We start from the raw sequence: 7,871 nt of genomic DNA on the forward strand, positions 1-7,871 counted from the left end.
CTGTGCTCTGGTGGGCCTTTGGAGAAGATGAGCTGAGACTCACAGAGTGACTCAGGGGTTCTGTCCTCCTGTGGTCCCCACTATGCCCTGCTCCCTTCCCCTGTCTCCCTCTTGCTCCTGCTGCATTTGTGTGTGTGTTGTTTCTGTGCTGAGGGCGTGGGGGTGCGCAGGAGCCCCTGAGGAGGCTCTCCTGTGAGGCAGGCTCAGAGGGGTGGCTCAGCACACGCTGGGTGCCTGCCCCTGCTGCGAGCTCGTGCTCTCTGTGGTGCTGGGGACCAAGCTCCTGCATCCTGCCGGGGTGGAGTGTGATTGCAAGTGCTGGCTGTTGCTGAGATATGTTTCCTGGTGCTATGGAATATTTATCCTATCAGTTACTAAACCAAATTATGATGTTTTCATTGTTACTGATGAGTTCCTTTGGACTATGCAGTGGTTCATCTTACAATCTTTACTTTTCAGTGACATGAAACTTTCTCTCTGCTTTTGCAGCTGAACACCCATGCGAGTGTGTTTAAACAACACTGCTAAAAGGATAGCTCCAAAATTGGACAATTCATGCATCTTATGGACTAATGTAGCTAAATCTGCCTTCAGAAGACTAAAGCCTTGAATAAATCATTATTCTACAGTCTTTCCATATGTTTAAAAAAAAATTGATTTGCTATGACTCTGTTAGGAAACAATCCCCTTCAAACTGAAACAGGGATTTGTTCCATCAGTCTGTATGTGATAACACAGGGCTTGGTCAAATTTCCACTTTCTGGTGGGAATCATCTTGGTTTGAGTAGGGAACTTAGTGTGACCAACAGCTCACAGAGGATTGCTCCTTCCCAGAGCTAACAAAGCTGGGACTGGAGGCACTGGTAAATGAAAAGATTTCTAAAGTGTCCCAATGTCATGGATGTTGATGATGCTGTAATATATATGTGTGTATACATCCTTCCCTGGCACTGCTCATTATAAGGCATAGCAAAATCAATGAAACAGCATATGCTCCCAGCTGCTTTAGCCCTAGGACATGGTGTGCCAGGTGGCAGGACTCCACTCTTGTAGCTTTTTTTCCATGTCTTGTACCATAGTACATACTCCTAAATCTACCAGAGAATCTCAGCTTTCCTTGACAAGGAAGTGGAGGTGGAATTTAAGTTTATTGCCCTTGTCAAGAAAATAATGAAAACAATGAACTTTAAGGTAAATAATAAAATCCCATGCTTTATAAAGATATTCTCACAATGGGAAGGGGTGTATATATGTGTGATACAAGAGTTCTAAACATCTGGGGCTGGCAGAAATACAGTTCTTGCTTAGGTAGATACAGGGGTCATTTGCATGTGTCTGAGTCTAGCCAGGATTCTGGATCCAAGACTGCCATTACCACAATAAATTTTTAAGAAGCCAGAGTTGTAAATGTCTAGTGCTAAGGGAAATCTGGATAGAATTTGAACCTTGTAGTTTGTGTCAATCTTCAGTTTAATCTTGTTGTTTTAATTTGAAAGAATTGTAAAGCATTTGGCATACTTCTTTTCATGAGAAGAGTGGTTTGAGTGGGGAGGGGATGCTGACATGATGGTGCTTTCTTTGACATGCTTGGGTTTGCTGTTGTAATCTCTCATCTCTGAATCATTGTCCCGGCACAGTTTGCTTTTTTCTTTTCAAAATATAAGTTCTACATTAAGTTGATATTCTGTGGTGCAATGTTCTGCCAGTATAGTCACAGAGTTCTTGAAATGCGCTTCCAATACATTGCATGGGAAAACTACTGGAATATGTAGATTTTTTAAAGATTTTTTTCCCAAGTAGCATAAAATTACTTTATTTTTTAGCAGACCAGTACCTTTTTTGGCAGGCAAACATTTCTGAGCAATGGGATGACTGAGTGACCAGCCTGAGAAAGATATTTTAGTATTTGTCTGTTAAAATACTTTTGGATGGCTGTCCAGTCATTCTGCTATGGCACTGGTACGTGACATCTGGCCAAAAGGAAGCGGCATAGCAGAGATGCTGTGAAGTTGACATATGTCTGGTGTGAAACAACCTGGATTAGAAACTGGAGGACTTGATGGAGGTTAATAGTGATGGTTAAACCAGCATGTAACCACATGGAGGTATAACCAAGTATAAACTAATTATTTTTTTCTTGCAAAAAAATTGACAGTAGGAAAAGACATCAGGCAAATTGAAGAATGGTGTGAACTGACAGAAAACAATTTTGGCTGTAAACATCTAAATACTCATTTGTGTTACTGACTTCTCCCAAGCACTCCCTACCTCCCTGAAGAGCCACATCCTGCTATTCTGCCTGATCAGATGAGCTGTTTAAATTAAAAGCACTCTGAGACTAACATGCATGCCAGAACTGTTTTCCTTGGTACAGTTTTCATTTCTTGTTATATTATGTCTCCTTTGATTAATTCAAATATGTAGGAAATGAAAAAGATGGTCACTGATTTTTAATCAGTTTTGTATTCTAGTCAGGTATAAGCTAATTGCATGCAGACAATTAGCAGTTGCATCTGAGAAATGTGTTCCTTAGCTTTCACCTGTGCAGGGGTTGCAAAGCTGAGACTTCCCTAGGACAGCTGAGGAGGAGGAGAGCAGTCCCCCTGGCCTGTGACAGTATTTGGTCCCAGGATCCAGGAGCTGGGATGCAGCCTCTCCCTGTAGCCAAGTGCTGCCTGGATGAAGAGAGGGGATCTTCACCAGTGCAGGTTTTCCTTCTGCAAAGCCCTTGGCTAGGGAACATCTTCTGGTTATTATTTCTTTAAATCTTCATCTTGTTGGCCATTATAGAAATGTTCTCTGCATGGGTGACCTAGCCAAGTCACATGTACTGGTACCTCCAAGCATGGCCATAGCCACGAAAATTGTGCAGCTTTTTGACAGTTACACGTACACAGAGGATTAGAAATGCAAGTCAATGAATAGAACAAAAAGTAAATTTAATTGTCCAAATATTTTTTGTTTGAATAGCCTCTGATAAAATGTTTTTCCCTCTAGTGAGAATAGCAAAGAAAATTGTCTTTGAGTCCAGCCCTGGGATCCTGCTGTGTCTCTCTTGTGAATGAGCAATGAAAAGTGGCCATTCATTGCTGAATGATTATTTTTCCCCTTCAATGGAGTGTGGGGGGAGAAACCCTCCAAAATCCAAGTCTTCTATGAGTCCAGCAGACTAAAAGCATCAGGAAACCTCTGGAGGGAAGTAAAAAGTTATGAATGGAGAATAAAATACTGATGCAGAGAAAAAGGGCTGTTGTGTATAAAGAGCAGATGGGAAAATGTTGAGTTTCAAGTTTAAAAGACAAGGATCTGAATCTCATTGAGCTGAGCAGGGGAAGTGGTTTGGGTTTCCTTTCCTTGGAGGTTGGCTCCATTTGATGAATTGTCGAGATGTGCTATAAATGTTTAAGATTTATAGGAGAGGCTCCAAGTAATACTAATGAATAGCTAAAAATAGATATGATAGGAAAATATAAACTGACAAACAGATCACCCAGCACTACAATAACTTCATAATCATGCAACTGTTGCCAACTGAAGATGGGAGACATGGCTTGAGAATGAGCTTTTGTTTTTCACATCTGAAAGTTAAAGGAATCGGAGTAGAAACAGATGTTCTTGAAAACAATGTGTCAGAATAACTCTAGTAACAGCCAATTGTCGCCAGAGCTGAGCAAATAATTCCTTGCTTACTCTTAACTGGCTGATGGTTTTCCAATGGTGGGTGGGGTTTTTGTAAAGAACTGATTTATTTATTTATTCATTTTAAGCAACCTAAATGATGTTGATGCAAAAATTTTCAGTGTCTCACTTCTTATAGTTCTGTGCTTCTTGGGAATTTTTGTTGAAGAGCTGTTGATCTTCCAAAAGCAATCTTAAGGGCTTTGATGGATCATTTTGGTTGTAAATGTTTGTGAATATTTCATTTTTGATATTTAATATTAGATTAATTGATGAGTTATAATTGTTACTGAATTAGGAGGAATTAGATGCTTTGTTTTCATAGAAAATGGTTTGTAGAACAGCAACTGTCAGAAGTGTTTTACACTGGAAATAACTACACTAGATCTTATCCTCTACAACAGCAGAATTACTGAGCTTTCATTTTCAGTGTCTGCCTGTTGAATACCTACAGAAGAGAAACATTCAACTCAACAGCTGATGTGTGGATAGACAGAAGCATCAAAGATCCTTTGTGGTGCTATGAACTTGGTCTGTGCTGGATGTCTGCGTAATGTGATGGAAGATCTTTGTGGTCATGATGATGACTGGCAGCAATTGGGGACCCTATTCCTTGACAAGTAACATTTTGTGTGAGAGGAGGCTCTGCCCACATCTTAAGCAACAGGCAGATCAGAAGTGTGAGCTGAATCCCAGTCTTGTTTTTTCATTTAATGTTTAAGAACTGATGTTTTTATCAGCTGACTGGACCTATTTGTGCAGATTTTCTATTTGTACTATTGTGAAAATATTTTTATTTGAAATGTTATTTCCATTGGGATATGCCTTTGTCTTGAGAGTAACTTCCCTGAGAGTGGTTTCGAAAGTTAATCTGTGGAGAATACTGCATCTTGTTTTGCAGTATTCAGATGCCCCTTTACAAAGTAAGGTAAAAGATGTGATTCTTTTTCAGGTCCTATTATCACCCTCAGCTGCCACCACCTTATTGTCTGAAATGTGGGCAGAACTCAAAGGTTTGGAGAAATTGTCATGGACTTTAATTTAGTAATCAAATGAGAAAACTCTAGATAAGACATGATATGGCAATATCACAGAAGCTGCTCTGTGGTAAGGTGGAGAATAGCTACTGGCAGAGGAGGAAGAAAAAGGAAGAAAAATTTTTAGAGAATGAGGCAGGGAAAAGTTGGCTTGAACAGCTGGGGTTGTTGAGCATCAAGATGACGGAAGGATGTTATGGAGGCAGAAGCAGGCGGAGGAGATACAAAGCCAAATCCTCAGCTAACATTGCTGGGTATTTTTAGGAGTGCTTCCTGAGTGCTTTCTGTATATAAACAGTTGAGGTTCCAGGAGGCAGTGGTGACGGGGAGCAGTGTAACTCAATGATACTTGTACTGCAAATAGTACATTGCAAAGAGCAAACTGTTTGACTTTATTAAGCTGCAGCCTCCTGCAACAGATCAAAGGTCTAGTTTCTAAGCAAAATAATTCTAGCCTAAAGAAAACTTAAATGTTGAAAGTCCCATAGGCCCTAGATTCCTGTTTGACTTGGCTTCAGAAACTGCACATACTGTTTGAACCTTAGACTGCGAAGTAAACTTGCAAAGCACAAGCTGTTTGAAAGCCCCTTTCCACAGTAACACATAGCATTGTTATCAGAAAAATACAGGACAAAAGACAATGGGAGGAGGATCAAATCTGACAAGTGGGCTTGACAGTGCTTTGCAATTCTGGTGGGGCTGGCAGGAGCTGGGCAGATCTGATCTAGGCATCAGGGCAATGCAGGAGAATGCTGCCTGGGCTTGGTGGGCAGTGCCAATGGTTAAGTGGAATCAGAGCCATGGGCTAACTTGGAACAGGGCAGTGTAATGCAGAACTGGGGTCTGCCCCACACTGCTTCCCTCCACCTTGTTTACAGCCATGGGGGATTATTTAGGATGCTGTACCCAAAGAGCAGTTCTGTGTGTGCTGAAAGCAAAAGCTATGGATCAAGATGCTCCCATAGGAGAGCCATCCTTGCTGCAGCAACTCCAAAGCTACCCATGCAAGGAGGAATGAATCAATGCACCTGGGAGAAAAAGGCTGACGCTCTTCGCTGTTGCCACTACACATGGTGAGTACTGGACAATATCCTGGCTGGCATTTCATTCAATGGGAAACCTGTCCTTGGCACCATCTCTTTATATGAAACTTGTTGGAAATTTCTGTCCTCTCTTCCCTTGGCTCCTTGCACAGTAGATTTATGGTCTCATTCTCCTTTTACAAATAAAACCCTAAGCACAAATCCAAAGGATAAATAACACAGTGCAGACATGCCCATGGCAATATTCTCTGTATCACTGCTGCAAGTCTGAGAGGAAAAGTTAGTGAAGGCAAGAGACCTCAAGTGAGAAAACTCCTCTCAAGCTTTTGTGCCAGTTCTGGAGGCTGGGGAACAATCCTCTTGTGCTTTTCCCCAAACATCCTGCTGCAGCTCAGGCAAACTTCAGGTGTCTTGTCTGCAAAAGGAGGCTAAGGCACCCATCCTTCCTGGCAGAGTTTTTGTGAGGGAGGTATACCAACTCCACCAAAATGCTCAAGGTTTCTCCTTCATAAGGACAGGACGGGCAGGTGTTCATAAATAAACCTGAGCATTTGCTCTGCACCAGGTAAGGGTGTTGATGGAAATGGTAGCAGTGTCACTGTTACTGCCCATTAACATATCTGCTGTTCCAATTGTGTCCACCCTGCCTGTGGCCTCAACTGATGTGGCTTGGTCAGGAAATGTTTAACCAGGGCACTGGGCAAGTGCACAGAGGCACCAAACCTGCAGGGCTGAGTGGGGCTCCTTTCAGCTGACTTGGCAGCACTGCAATGGACAGCCGCAGCCAGGACTAAACACCTCATGCTACCACAGGTGGCTGTGGGGGAAGGAAGTTATTCCTCAGTTCTGAATCTTGAAATTATACCACAAGATGTATCTGCAACCACCCTCAATATTGTTTTCATTCTGCCTTGATTTCAGCTGCAATTTTAAGAGGCTTTCATTTAACTAAGCACAGGGGCAATAAACCTCAGTGTGCAGGACATGTGGGTCAGAGGTTAGGACTCAATTGTCATCAATACAGACCCTGCCCCTGTGCAGGCCACTCCATGGTACTGCCACCCTCACAGAGAGGGGAGCTAATGGTGGGCTCAGGAGCATTGTCTCCTGAAGGGTGGAGAACCTGGAAGGAGATGGGGGACCTGCCTCTCACTGCCTATACTTCACAGCTATGCAAAGCACTCAGAAAACTCAGGCACATCTAGAAAAGGATTTTTTTGTTCTGGGATTGGATTATTCTCTTTGGTCTTTTTGAGTTTTTTGGACCTCTTGTTTTTATTGTTTGGTTGGGTTTTTTCCCCATGTTGAAGAGGAAGCTTCTACTGTACACCTGTAATGGTGACAAGAGCCAGAAGCCCTGCTCTGCCAGTGCCCTAGCTTATCTGGCACACTGCAGCTCCAGACAGATGTACTGATCCCAGCTGCAAGTCATGTGTGGCAGGGAAATCTATGACCTGCCCTGGCTGGCTAAAATAGTCGTACAATGGCCAGCAGGCCTCATCTGGGGTAACTTTAGGCTCAGTCAATCTCACAAGTTGTTCATTTTAAGTTCTGCCCTGCAGCCACATGTTTCCAGATGTGCAATGCACTGGAAATTATGACCTGTCCTGATGGGCTCAATGCATGGAGATTTTGGACTGTTGTGTTGCATACACCCCTTGTACTTTAACATAGGGATTGGCATGGGTCAAGTTACAGAGGCTTGAAGGGAGTGGTTAGTAAGGCAACTGAAAACACCACTCAGAAAACAGCTTCAGCATGGTCTGCAATAAAAAAGAATCCCCAGACAGACCAAGGTGGAAGAGACCCAAGTGCCAGGAGTGGTTCAGTCACCATGCATACTGAAATCTAATCTCCTTGCTGTGGCAGGCAATAAGAGGCCTGTGAAAACTATAACCTGATTTTTTCCATCGTTAGCTATGACCTCGCTTCTGACTGCTTACTCCAGTCTCAAAGGATGGGACCCTTTCTGGAGGGAAGACCTGTGCCTCTGTTCCCTGAGAGGAAATTAGTCTGTAGCACTGCTATGCTTTGCTTCATATGTTTATGAAAGTGGAAATACCACCTGAATTCCTCTATAGACTCTGCAGGAAAATAATGTTTCCATATTGCA

The sequence above is a fragment of the Agelaius phoeniceus genome, chromosome 9, assembly GCF_051311805.1.
Source record: "Agelaius phoeniceus isolate bAgePho1 chromosome 9, bAgePho1.hap1, whole genome shotgun sequence".
NCBI lineage: Eukaryota > Metazoa > Chordata > Aves > Passeriformes > Icteridae > Agelaius > Agelaius phoeniceus.